Source organism: Carcharodon carcharias, chromosome 32, assembly GCF_017639515.1.
Source record: "Carcharodon carcharias isolate sCarCar2 chromosome 32, sCarCar2.pri, whole genome shotgun sequence".
Classification (NCBI taxonomy): domain Eukaryota; kingdom Metazoa; phylum Chordata; class Chondrichthyes; order Lamniformes; family Lamnidae; genus Carcharodon; species Carcharodon carcharias.
Window position 1 is genome coordinate 25,075,788 of NC_054498.1, and position 14,150 is coordinate 25,089,937.

Sequence of the window (14,150 nt, forward strand, 5' to 3'; positions counted from 1 at the left end):
ACAGCAATGTGGTTGAGTCTGAAATGCCCTCTGAAACCAAACCATTACAGAAAAGTCAAAAAAGAATCAAATGGATTGTTGACCTGACATCGACCGAGGTACTGGAATGGCAAACCCTGACCTGTTAACCCCGAAGAGTCCTCCTCACTAACATCTGTAGCTTTGTGCCAATATTGGGAGAGCTGCCCCACAGGCCAGTCAAACAACAACCTGACATGGTCATACTCACCGAATCCTACATTACAACCAGTGTCCCAGGCACCACCATCACTATCCCTGGGCAGTAGCATCCACTCCCTCCACCCTGGTGCAGTGTGTACAAACATGGCTTGTTGAAAGTTTAGAGTTCAGAAGCTGTTTTGACTGTAAAAGGGATTCAATATTGCCGATATAGAGTTGCCAACTGTGGTTGGACATATTCCTTGAGATTTCATCAGGTGATGTTTTGTCTTTAACCACCCTGTCCAGTTAAACAAACTTGCCACCCGTTCTCCAATATTTTATAAATGATTGACAGAAGTCATCAAAGAAAGTTTCTTTTTTAAATGCTTCAACCCTGTTTCTTGGAGATGAAGAATCCAGGCCAATCCTGGAGGGTTGGCAGCCTTATCACAGTAAAAACATTTCTTCTGATAGGAATTAAGAACAAGGTGTTGGAATTTGGGGTATTTCGTCCTTTATTTTCTACTTTTGAAGTGTTAACCTTATTAGTGACTGGTTATACTTATTCAGTTTAAATATGAGCTGGTCCATGCTAATATCAAAGCAGTGGTATCACAATGCAACAGTGTTAGACCCTGGGTTAGGCACAATCACCACATAAATATTCCATGGTTGTGTCAATGCGACATCTAAAACATTTTCCATTTCTGTGCTTGCGGCTTCTCTTCTCACAGACTCTCTGCCCGGTAAAGCCGATTGAACCCAATCGCTACTTTGCTGTTATAAAAGCAAAATGCTGCTGATGCTGGAGTTCTGAAATAAAAACAAAAACATGCTGGAAAATCTCAGCAAGTCTGGCAGCATCTGCGGAGAGAGAAACAGAGTTAACATTCCGAGTTCAATATAACTCTTCTTCGGAGCTGAAGAGATGTAGGGATGTGACGGGCTTTACGATGTTGAGGAAGTTGAGGGGGGTGGGGAGGCTGGAGGAGCAGGTGAAGCAAAAGAGAGGGTCAGGGATGGGTTAGAGGGCGGGGATGATAAAATGGCAAAGGAAGATTTTGCTTTCAGACAATGCTGACCTCTGCAGAAGGATCATGCGGACTCGAAACATTAACTCTGTCTCTCCCGCCGCAGATGTTGCCGGACCTGCTGAAATTTTCCAGCACTTTTGGTTTTTCTCTCAGGTTTCCAGCATCTGCAGCATTTTTGCTTTTAGACGGTGCTAACATTTAATTGCTGTTAATGCCCTAATCTGACCAAGCTTTGTATCTTTAATACTATCATTACCACTCCCTTTGCCTGTGTTCCATGATATTTTTGTCCTTTTATCTCCCCTGCCGTTTAATCTCTCCCTGCCCCCTTCTGTTTTGCTCCACCTGCCCCTCCCCGTTTTACAACAGCATAAATCCCATCACATCGCTACCTCTCTCCGGTTCTGAGGAGGAATCACGTTGGGCTCGAAATGTTAACTCTGCTTCTGTCTCCACAGTTGCCGTCGGACCTGCTGAGTTTTTCCAGAACCTTCTGTTTTCATGTTGACACCTCACTATTCTCTTTCGTCCCAATTACAAAATACGCCATTTTTTTTTGTGGGGTGTTGATTGAGGGATGAACATTGGCCTGGACACCGGGGAGAATTCCCCTGCTCTCCTTCAAAATAGTGCCATGGGATTTTTCACATTCCCTCCAGCAGCCTCAGTCTAAAGCCTCACTCCCACAGTGCAGCAGGTACTCAAGACCTGGGACTTGGACCTAGAACCTTGTGACTTAGAAGTGAGAGTGTTATCCACAGAGTTACAACTGGCACATAAATTTGAGATTCAGCTAAGATGTTTATCGTTTAATTCTCACACAGCAGGCCACCTGTTTTCACACTCTGCTAGATTTCAACCGAAGTTACGATTTGGACCCTTTTCAAAACCCTGAGGGTTGAAAAACATCTGGACAGTAAAGGCCCAAACCCACATCAAGTGACCTCTCAGGCAGTTTTACCCAGAGTGTGTCACAAACTGGATTAAAATTGTAATTGAGTTTAACAGTGAAATTAAACAAGTGTACAGTTGGCTAAGTTATCATTGATTCGCAAGCCAACCCAAGTTAGGCCTTTCCCAAGATTCTTTCAGCCCACTTCTCTTCCTCAATCTCTGATCCCCCTCTCAGGGGTAATTAGGGATGGGCAGTAAATGCTGGCCTAGCCAGCGACACCCTTAACGGGTAAAAGAATTTTTAAGAAGTTCACTCCTTTATTTTCTAGTCTTGTTCTGGCCCTGACTGTGGTAACATTTACTCAATCTCTTCTTCCCTGCAGCAGGGTCATTAATTCTCCAGTATTAGTGTGCGCATAATTAACTGCGTATGTTTCAAGGAACACAACATAATACATACAAAGAAAATCGGAAATCACTGCCCAGAAAGGTACAGCTAACTACATCATCAATAACTCAGGAGCTTCAAAGGTTCACGAGCTCTCCCTTTTCCTGTCTTGTGGATAGTTCTTACTCAGTATTGCTCGCTTCAGCTTGCTTCGAGGACTATCTACAGTAAACTCGTAGCCTTTGATGTGCCCAGAGAAAGGCCAGAGATCTTTTGTGTCAGGGTAATTTGGATTGGGTAATATAGGCTGCCTGGGCCTATAGGACCAGAGACACAGCTGCAGAAGTTCCCCCCGAGCACCAACAATGGCAACATGAACTGTCAGTTCTGTGGGCATCCAATGTGCTGATCCCACATTAGATTCTTCAGTGTTGAGATGACCCATAGGAGACAAAGTCACTCATAGCTCAGAGACAGTCGAATACCGAGGAGGTTGTCACCACCACTAAGTATTACTTCTCCCTAACCCTCCCTATCCAAACCTTGTACCCCTCGTACTTTCATTTTACTCCCTGTGACAGGTAACAGTGTGTTTAATTTTATCAAAGTTTAATTGTTAAAATATTGGAAATGAGGTAAAAGATTATTTGACTCTGTTGGAGGCAGACTGTAATGCAGTGAATTCTTTAAGAATAAGTTCAACTCTAGCTAACCCGTCTCTTGTCTTGGTTCGATTGCTAACAGGAATTTTATATGAGCTTTGTGTTTCTTTATAAATCTAGCATATTAATTCCGTGGGCCTATCACCTGCTCCCGGGCATCCGATTCTCTAACATAAAGGTCAATCTTACATGCAAAGGTTGTGGAAATCTTTTCAAAAGTCTGTGGGACAATTCAACTTTTCCAGGTAAAGATTTTTGTTCAGAAAGGAATATGAAGTAAAGGTGGGTAGGTGGAATTAAGATAAGAACATGGAGTTAAGACATAGATCAACCATGATCTCATTTGAGTGGTCGAAGGGGCTTCTTTTTAAAATTCACTCTTGGGATATGAATGTCAATGAGAAGGTCAGCATTTATTGCCCATCCCTAATCACCCTCGAGCTGCCTCCAAGTGAGTGGCTCGTTCAGCAACTTCAGAGGGCATTTAAGAGTCAACCACATTGTGTGGCTAAGAGTAGGTAAGGAGGCAGGCCAGACTGGGTAAGGATGGCAGATTTCCTTCTCTGAAAAATATTAGTGAATTAGGCTTTTATGACAATCTGATAGTTCCATGATCATTATTAATGAGACTAGCATTTAATTTCAGATTTATTGATCTTAAGATCCCCCACCTGATACAGTAGAATCCAAACTCATGTCTCTGGAGTGTTTATGCTGGCCCCTGGATTACTACACCACTAACATTACCACAACACCACCAGCCTCCTCATGAATGGACTACAGCTGTTCCCGTCTTCACTGATTGTGAGTGAAACTTCCAGTAGACCCACAATTCTCTTTGTTGTAAAGTGGTGATCAGGCACAGACTCTGTTCACTACTCTGACTCCCGACATCCCTCTGCTGTTGAAGGCGGCAGCTTCATGTGTGTAAATGTGTACACAGACACACACATAAACATGCACACAATTACACTGCACAGCCTGCGTTATCACTACTCTCAGGAGCAGGTACCAGTTCACTGTACACCTCTCTGCCAGCTCCCCCTAAGCATATTGCCACAGCTGTAAACCAAATTCAATATACAATGCACGTCTTAAATCTTTGATCCAATTGTTGTGAAGTGGTAGCATTTGCACACAGGAATGTACAGTACTTATGAAACAGATGTTAATAAAAATAATTATACTGATAAATGACAAGATATAATCACTTAATTCTTCCATTTTGAGGTTTTCCTATGTTTCATTGCTGGCTTTCAGTTGGTATCTCCTCCAAATCATGTGTGTCAGCGGAGTAGCATCGTCCACTCCCTTTGGAACAGGTAATAAGGAAACCATGGTAACCAACTATTAATAGTGATTATAGATACTGAGTAAGTTTATGCTTCACTCAGTACAACAGATATCTAAGGCCTTTCACTTTGTTTACCAAATAACCACAGGACAGTAGTTCGACATCATGATACAGAGTGAGATTTATAGCATCAGTTGCAAGTTATCACCTTCGAGTGCCAAATAACCTTTACTCGTGATTGGTGTGGCTGTACCTAGAATATTAATTGTTCAAAGTACTTGATGCTGTGCTGATTCCATTCTTGTGCCCTCTGTCTGAAGGCAGGAACTTGGCGCATTGCTCCATCCTGAACTGGCTTTCTCGACAGTTCCTGCCATTGCTTTCCAGGGGGCAGGGCGAGGAGACAGGTCTCTGCTAGAGCAGGAATTGAACCCATATTGTTGGCAACATCATTGTAAACCACACACAATCTACCCAGCCCTCCTCTATGTAACCTGCCAAAGAAGAATAGGATGAAAATGTAATTAGCAAGGGGAGTGAGGGGGTACATGGTACATGGAATGTTTTGGATCATTGTCCTTTACTTGTGCTGTCTTCCTGCTTGATGAGGTTTCTCTTACATTATGAGTGACTTGTTCAGTTTTTCTTCAAACTATTTTTTTGGAAAAATATACTTTATTCACAAAATATCTGGAAGAACATTACAAAACATTTTTAAATGGCCATCACAAAAAGCGCAATCAGATTCAACTTTTACACATAGATCACGAGGTGATTCATTACAATCAATGGATATTCCAGTTATTTCAATATGATCATTACAGACAGTCAGACAGTGCAATGGGATTGGAGTTATCAACATACATCATGTTGCACTCTGAGGTGCTTCAACACAAATATAATACATTTGGTATTCACTACATACAATCTATTTATTTACTGCTATTTACAACCAAGACCTCATGGTAAGTACATTGTTCTCTGGACACAGACTGTTCTGTCCCTTGTCCCCTTGGAGTCTCTTGGTCATCTGATCCAGATGTCATGCTTACATCATCATGAGCATCATTGTCTAATTAACATAACCATTAACCTTTTACTAAAAACAGGTTATCTGGTGATTATCACGACGCTGTTTGTGGGAGTTTGCTGTGCTCAAATTGGCTGCCATATCTCAATTCTTGTCAATTCAAGTTTTCTCAGTAACTCGCTCATTTCCAAACAATCACACCTTACAGAGTAACCTGATGAGATGTTCCTTATTGGACAGGTCACAATAGAATTAACCAATGGCTGTGTTAGTTGCCAATGCCATGCATGCGCAGTTTTAATGGGCAGGGTTTAGGAGCTTGGGGCAGGGTTATGGTCAGGAAGCCAGGGAGTGTGGATTTCTCTGACTGTCTCTGAGTTTTACCTCCTGCCAGTGTGAAACTCCTTCTTGTATAAAATTAGGAAAGGGAAATAATAAATTGGGCATTTAATGTATTATTAACCGTGATCGGAATGTTGATCTATAATAATGTAATTAGATGTCATCCTAACACTGTCCATTGTTTCAGTTTCCCAGCCTCTCTCTTCCCTCCGGCTGTAACATTAATCTCGCTGCCCCTCAGCTGCAGCCTTACTTGAGGCTTTCCCTAACCGACATGCAGCCCAGACAACTGGGGGGCAGTTTCCCCGGGCAAGGGGAGGGGCTTTTGTTCCCGTGTTGGGGGGGGATTAAATTCCCTGAAATTGACGTTGGCTCTGGATCCCCATTGCATTGTCACACTGGCCCGACAGGTGTGTGGTCACTGGATTCCTGCGCATCGCGGACCAATGCGCAGTTGGCTATTGGTATCCATCTTGCATCTGGCCATGTTGTGTTGTCAGGAGACACAGTGTAAACCAACTGGGTAGCGGTGTTTGTTATATCTCAGTGAATGACAAGGTTCTGTGTCCAAGTCCTACTGAAGCAAAGGTGAAAGTTGACACTCCTGTGCAGTGCTGCATTGTTGGAGATGCTGCCTTTCATCCAGTGGTTCTATATCAATGAAGTCTCTTTCTGCACTGGACATGTGCAACCTGAGCCAGGTTACAGAAGGATTTGGTGTCTTCCATGAAATGCATGGATAGAGCTGGAGTGTCGAGTCCAATTCCAGGCCTCAACATTTATGAAGGGTGGACATACTTAGAGAGGGTGAAGAGATTTACTGGGATGATACCAGGGATTTTGATTGTGTGGAGAGACTGGCTCATGATCACCTGACACCCCAAAGCACTTTACAGCCAATGGAATACTTTTGAAATTTAGTCACTGTACTGATGTGAGAGATATGGCAGCCAATTTGATCACAGCAAACTCCCACAAACAGCGTCGTGATAATCACCAGATAATCTGTTTTTAGTGACTTGATTTCGGGATGAATATTGGCCAGGATATCTGGGATAACTGCTTTGCACTAGAACCAGGGAATCTTTTACATCCACTTGAGAGGGCATCTGTGGCCTCGTTTTAATGTTTTATCTGAAAGACGGCATCTCCAACAGTTCAGCATTCCCTCAGTATGGTACTGGAATGCCTGCTTTAATTTTCAGCCTGGAGTGGGTCTCGAATCCTTAACACTGTCTGACAAGCAAGTGGCTACCCCACTGACCCATTGCCGGAAGCCAGAGATTGGAGGGGGTGCTGTGATGTAATCTCCAGGATCGAGCAGCTCCACAATGGCTAAAGGAGAACGTGAATTAATATAGATCGTGTAGATCAGGTGCATTATCGAGGTGATTCCACAATGTCACATTGTAGAATTGGAACTACAGGGTTGTGAATTCACTGAGTCAGTGACAGCTGTAATTGGGCCTTTGGGAGGTGAGTTTGTTGGACATTCTCTGGTCGGTAATATTCAGCTGATATCTGGCTGAAGGGATGATGAACAATTTACAGCCTGACCAACAAAGGAATCGAGGATTATGGGGGAACAGGCAGGTAAGCGGAGTTCCATCCACAATCGGATAGGCCATGATCTTAGTGAATAGCAGAGCAGGCTCAATGGGCTGCCATACTCTCACATCAGTACAGTGACTAAATTTCAAAAGTATTCCATTGGCTGTAAAGTGCTTTGGGGTGTCAGGTGATCATGAGCCAGTCTCTCCACACAATCAAAATCCCTGGTATCATCCCAGTAAATCTTTTCACCCTCTCTAAGTATGTCCACCCTTCATAAATGTTGAGGTCTGGAATTGGACTCAACACTCCAGCTCTATCCATGCATTTCATGAAAGACACCAAATCCTTCTGTAACCTGGCTCAGGTTGCACATGCCCAGTGCAGAAAGAGACTTCATTGATATAGAACCACTGGATGAAAGGCAGCATCTCCAACAATGCAGCACTGCACAGGATGATACTTACCTGGCAGGGGAGAGACCTTCATCGTGTTTCTGCCAGGGAAAGAGCAATGGCTGTAACCAGTCAATCTCCTTACCATGGGGTACCTAACACCATCCGAGTCATGGTGAAGGGCAGCGAGCAAGGAACAGGAATTGATAGGACCTTCTTCACGAAGAGGATCTTATTCAAGCTGTGTGGTTTCGAGGCTGCGGAGATCTACTGCCTACAGGATTTCCCCAGCACTGGTTTCTTTGATGTGACCTTCAAGCAAGTGGCAGCTTGTGTCAAACTCCTGAAGGTGTTTGAGGAAAAGAAAGACCTGCCAGAAATGAAGATCCTGACGGCGGAGCCGCTCTTTGTTCTACCGTTGCATCGTGAACGGGTTGCGACGGTGCATCTGTACAACGCCTACGTCCCTGTCGCTGACGTGCTTGCCTTCCTTACCAGGTACTTCGATAAGGTTGGGAGCTGCACTGAAGTTAAAGATAATTTGGGGATCTGGACATGTAAACGCCAGGTTAAGGTAACGCTCAAGACCGATGGTAAGGGAGCCGTTTTCCACCCCCCTTCCAGATTCGCTATCGGGGGTAGCCGTGGGTACCTTGTCTACACTGGGTAACCCAAACTTTGTCGCTCATGCGGCAAGTCTGGTCATGTGGCGGCCAACTGCAGTGCTGTCCTCTGCAAGAACTGCAAAAAGGAAGGGCACCAGACAAAAGATTGTAAACAGACTAAGTGCTGCAACCTGTGTGGCGAGGCAAGTCACCTCTACAAGACCTGCCCTAAACGTTGCCGTACTTATGCACAGGCAGCTAAAGCCAACGAGGGGGAAGCAGAAGAAATGCCTCCTGTCACTCCAACCACCAAGGCCCCCAGGGAGATCAACGGGACAAAGGAGGACACAGAGAGGGACAAGGTGGAGGAAAAGATTGGGGCAACAGACAGCCAATCAACAGCACTGCCCCCTGAACCTCCCACTCCTCAGGAGAGCAAATCAACGGAGGAGGAGGAGGCAGCAGTGGGAAAGCAGCAGGGGGAGTGGCAGCTGGTGAAGAGAGCAAAAAGGAAGAAGGGGCAAAAAAGAAACCAAGCCTCTTCCCAGACTAGAGTCAAGAGGCGTCTCCTATCCGACACAGATAACAAGAGCAGCAGCTCTTCAGACGAAGAAGTGCCAGGGCGGTGCCAACAGAAGAAGCGGCAAAATGCTAGGGAGTTGGAGGACGAGACACCCAAGCTCCAGAACATTGGAGAAAATGAGGAGACCAGCGCACCCCAACTTTGCCCACAACCTGAAGAGGCCAGTGCACCACAACCCCAGGAATCTGGGAACAGTGAGGCGCTCAGCACACCCCAGCTCCGGGAAGCCGGGAGCAGCAACGCCCCAGAGGGGGAGAGGATTGGAGAAGCTTCTCCAACAGAGGACATTTCAAACCCCGCACTCTGCACAGACCCCCAGATGCCACCCGAGCAGAACACCGCCAATGGGGAGGTTCAGGACGCTTTCCTCAGCCCATCCCAAGTGAAGCAATTTGAGCACACCACGGGCATGAAGGAACTCTCAGAGACAACAGGTTTGGTAAGTGACTAACTGCTTTAAAATGGGTGTAAAGATTGTATCCATAAATGTGCGTAGCATTAAATCTACTACGCGATGTGTTGTGACCTTGGACTACCTTGCCAAGGTCAAAGCTCAGGAGGACTCGAAACGTCAGCTCTTTTCTTCTCCGCCGATGCTGCCAGACCTGCTGAGATTTTCCAGGTAATTCTGTTTTTGTTTTGGATTTCCAGCATCCGCAGCTTTTTTGTTTTTATCAAAGCTGACCTGTTGTTTCTACAGGAGTGTGCGATACCACACCTCAGCTCCTACAGGCAATGGTCACCGTGGTGGTCCCATGGGCCATCGATCTGGTCGGGAGGAAACAACTCTCGTTCCTCCGACCTGGGGATTCTGCTGCGGGGAGGCAGCTTCACCGTCTCCCAGGTTAAGGAGGTGGTGGGCGGGCGCCTCCTCGTAGCAGACGTAATGTATAAGAATGCTCCACTCCGTTTAATTAACGTCTATGTCCCATCACAAGGGGCTGAGCGGCTGGAGGTTTTTCAGCAGCTCCCACTGCTGCTGGCGACCTCCAGGCCGGTCATTCTGGGCGGTGACTTCAACTGCATCATCGATGCGGCCGGGCGATCCGGCAGGGCCGACAGCAGATTGGACGCTACGTCCAGATCCCTGATGGAAACAGTAAAGGATGCCAAGCTGCACGATGTCTTCAGCAACCCTGCAGATGGAGCGCAGCGTAGATACACCTGGTCGTGGCCAGACGGATCCGTCTGTTCCAGGATAGATTTCCTGTTTGTGTCCCGTGCATTCACAGTCAGATCCACCGATGTCAAGCCGATGTTCTTCTCTGACCACTACCTCCTACTGGCTGACTGTCACTTAGAGGAAGACCAGAGGGTTGGCAGGGGGGCATGGAAGCTAAACGTGAAACTGCTGACCCCAGAGAACATTGAGGAGCTCAAGAGGGATTACAAAGGTTGGAGAACCATGAAACCCCACTTTGAGTCACTGACACACTGGTGGGAAGCAATCAAGGGAAACATCAAGAGGTTTTTCATCCTCAAAGGCACCCAGAAAGCTAGAAAGGAACAGAGGGAAGTGTCCCGACTCCAGAAAAACATGCAGAACATGCTCTGGCTGCGGTCGATGGGGGTCGATGTCAAGGAGGAACTCCAAGAGGTGAAGAGCCAGCAAGCCTCGCTCTTTGCCTCGGAGGCCTCCAAGATCATCTTCCGTTCCAGAGTCCGCTCCGTGGAGCAGGATGAGATGTGCTCACGTTTCTTCTTCCAAAAGGTACACAGAGAGAGCTCTGTGATCAGCAGCCTGAAGGAAGAAGACAGCTCAGTAAAGTCATTGCAATCTGACATTTTGAGGATCAGCAAATCCTTCTATGCCGGATTATATGATGTGAAGCCCACAGACAGCACGGCCTCCCAGTCCTTCCTGTCCTCTATCACGGAGGTCTTAGACGACAGTACACGGGAGAGTCTGGACAAAGTGCTAACTCCTGACGAACTGACTGAGGCCCTTGAGTCCTTCGAGAAGAGTAAAGCTCCCGGAAGCGATGGCTTGCCGGCGGAGTTGTATTTGGCTCTGTGGGACTGGATCAGCCCAGACCTGCTAGAAGTGTACGAGCGTATGCTCCTGGCAGGCAGTATCTCAGAATCCATGGGGAAAGGCATTATCACCCTCATCTACAAGCACAAGGGAGAAAGGGAGGAAATTAGAAATTGGCGACCCATTTCACTGTTGAATGTGGACTATAAAATTCTGTCCAAGGTCATCGCCAATCGGGTCAAATCCGCTCTGGAATTGGTGATTCACCCTGACCAGACCTGCACTGTGCTGGGCAGGAAGATCTCTGACAGCCTCGTGCTGCTCAGGGATACGATTGCCTATGTACAGGACAGGGGTGTGGATACCTGCCTCATCAGCCTGGATCAGGAGAAGGCCTTTGACAGAATATCGCACACCTACATGGTGGATGTGCTCTCCAAAATGGGGTTTGGGGAGGGAATTCGCAATTGGATCCAACTGCTCTACACTAACATCAGTAGTGCAGTCTCAATCAATGGGTGGGAATCAGATAGCTTTCCTATTAAATCTGGAGTCAGGCAGGGCTGCCCTCTCTCACCTGTTCTTTTCGTGTGTTGCATAGAACCCTTTGCTGAGTCCATCAGGAAGGATCCTGGCATAAGAGGAGTGACGATCCCAGGTAGTGGAGGCACTCAGATCAATGTCTCCCTGTACATGGACGATGCCGCCGTCTTCTGCTCGGATCCGCTGTCAGTGCACAGACTTATCCACATTTGCGACCGTTTCGAACTGGCCTCGGGAGCCAAGGTAAATCGTGGGAAGAGCGAGGCCATGTTCTTTGGGAACTGGGCTGACCGATCCTTTGTCCCCTTCACTGTCAGGGCTGATGGCCTGAAGGTGCTGGGGATATGGTTCGGTGGGACCAGGGCACGCGTTAGAAACTGGAAGGAGCGAGTGTCTATGGTAAAAAGGAAACTGGTCATGTGGGAGCGACGCTCCCTCTCCATTGCGGGTAAGAACCTGGTCATCAGGTGTGAGGCACTCTCGCTGTTGTTGTACGTGGCGCAGGTCTGGCCCATTCCACACTCCTGTGTGGTGGCAATCACCCGAGCCATCTTCCGCTTTGTCTGGAGGTCGAAAATGGATCGTGTCCGCAGGGACACGATGTACAAGCCTCTTGATAAAGGGGGAAAAAATGTGCCCAACATCACCCTCATACTGATGGCCACCTTTGTGTGTGGCTGCATCAAGCAGTGCATAGACCCTCAGTACGCAAACACCAAGTGTCAATACGTGCTGAGGTTCTACCTGTCCCCGGTGTTGCGAAGGATGGGTCTGGACACGCTGCCGCGGAACGCTCCAAGTAGTTGGACCGTGCCGTACCACCTGTCCATCGTGGAAAAATTTATGCAGAGAAACAGCTTCGACCACAAGTCCATCAGGCAGTGGTCGGCACGTAACGTCTTAAAGGCCCTGCGGGAAAAGGAGAGGGTGGATCCTGTGGGATGGTTCCCTAAGCAGACTGACAAAGTCATTTGGCAGAATGCCTCATTGCCAGGACTTTCCAACAAGCACCAAGATGTAGCTTGGCTGGTGGTGAGAAAGGCCCTCCCTGTAAGATCCTTCCTGCACGCCAGGAGTCTCACCCACTCTGCACGTTGCCCTCAAGGTGGCTATGGTGGGGAAGAGACCGTTGTTCACCTCCTTGTAGATTGTGTCTTTGCGAAGAAGGTCTGGAGAGAGATGCAGTGGTTGCTGTCGAGGTTCATCCTGAGCAGTTCTGTGACAGAGGCCTCTGTGTTCTACGGGCTGTTCCCAGGGACACACACCGAGACAAACATCAACTGCAGCTGGAGGATCATCAACTCAGTGAAAGATGCTCTTTGGTCTGCCCGAAACTTGTTGGTCTGCCAGCGCAAAGAGTTGTCCCCGACCGAGTGTTGCAGACTGGCACATTCCAAGGTCCAGGACTACGTGCTGAGGGACACAGTTAAGCTTGGGGCAGCCGCCGCAAAGGCACAATGGGGAAGGGTCGCTGCTTAAGACCTTTCTACCACAGTGCACTGGGGGGCTGGGAACTGTACAGAGCCCCTCAGGCTGTACAGATTAAAATTAATGTCTGCCAATGATTTTAATATTCATTGTTTGTTCTGATACACCTTGTGATTCATGTTGTAAAAGTTGAACCTGATTGTATTTTTGTAATGGTGATTTGAAATGGTTCGAAATATTTTTGAAGATTTATGAATAAAGTATATTTTTGCAAAAAAAAAGCAGGCTCAATGGGCCGAATGGCCAACTCTTGCTCCTGGTTCGTTTTAAAATTTATTCGTTCACGGGATGTAGCGTCACTGACTAGGCCAACATTTATTGCCCATCCCTAATTGCCCTTGAGAAGGTGGTGGTGAGCTGCCTTCTTGAACTGCTGCAGCCCCTGTGGTGTAGGTACACCCACAGTGCTGTGAGGGAGGGAGTCCCAGGATTTTGACCCAGTGACAGTGAAGGACCGGTGATATGTTTCTAAGTCAGGATGATGAGTGACTTGGAGGGGAACTTCCAGGTGGTGGTGTTCCCATGTGTCTGCTGCCCTTGTTCTTTTAGAAGGTAGTGGTCGTGGGTTTGGAAGGTGCTGTCTAAGAAGGCTTGGTGAATTCCTGCAGTGCGTCTTGTAGAAGGTGCACACTGATGCTACTGTGTGTTGGTGTTGGTGGGAGTGAATGTTTGTGGATCTGGTGCTAATCTAGCGGGGCTGCTTTGTCCTGGACAGTGTCATTAGGACTGAGATGAGGAGAAATTTCTTCACCCAGAGAGTAGTTGAGACCAAAACATTGTATATTTTCAAGACGGAGTTAGATATAGCTCTTGGGGCGAAAGGGATCAAAGGGCATGGGGAGAAAGTGGGAGCAAGCTATTGAGTTGGATGATCAGCCATGATCATAATGAATGGTGGAGCAGGCTCGAAGGGCCGAATGGCCTACTCCTGCTCCTAGTTTCTATGTAACATTTTTTATAGTTTGAATTGGAGGGTGAAGCAAAAGTGGTTTGTACAATTGGGAAAATAAATCACGTGACAGATTGTAAAAAAATGTGATCAATGTTCAGTAAATTTCTTTTATAAAATCCCTTCTTTACAAAAAAAAGCCAGGCAGGTGATATGTTGGCTTCTACGGACATGGGTGTTAAACAATGAATTACATATGGCTGTGACCCTTTAGTTTTACAAGGTCAGGGGGGAGCCTTGGTCACAGGGAGACCT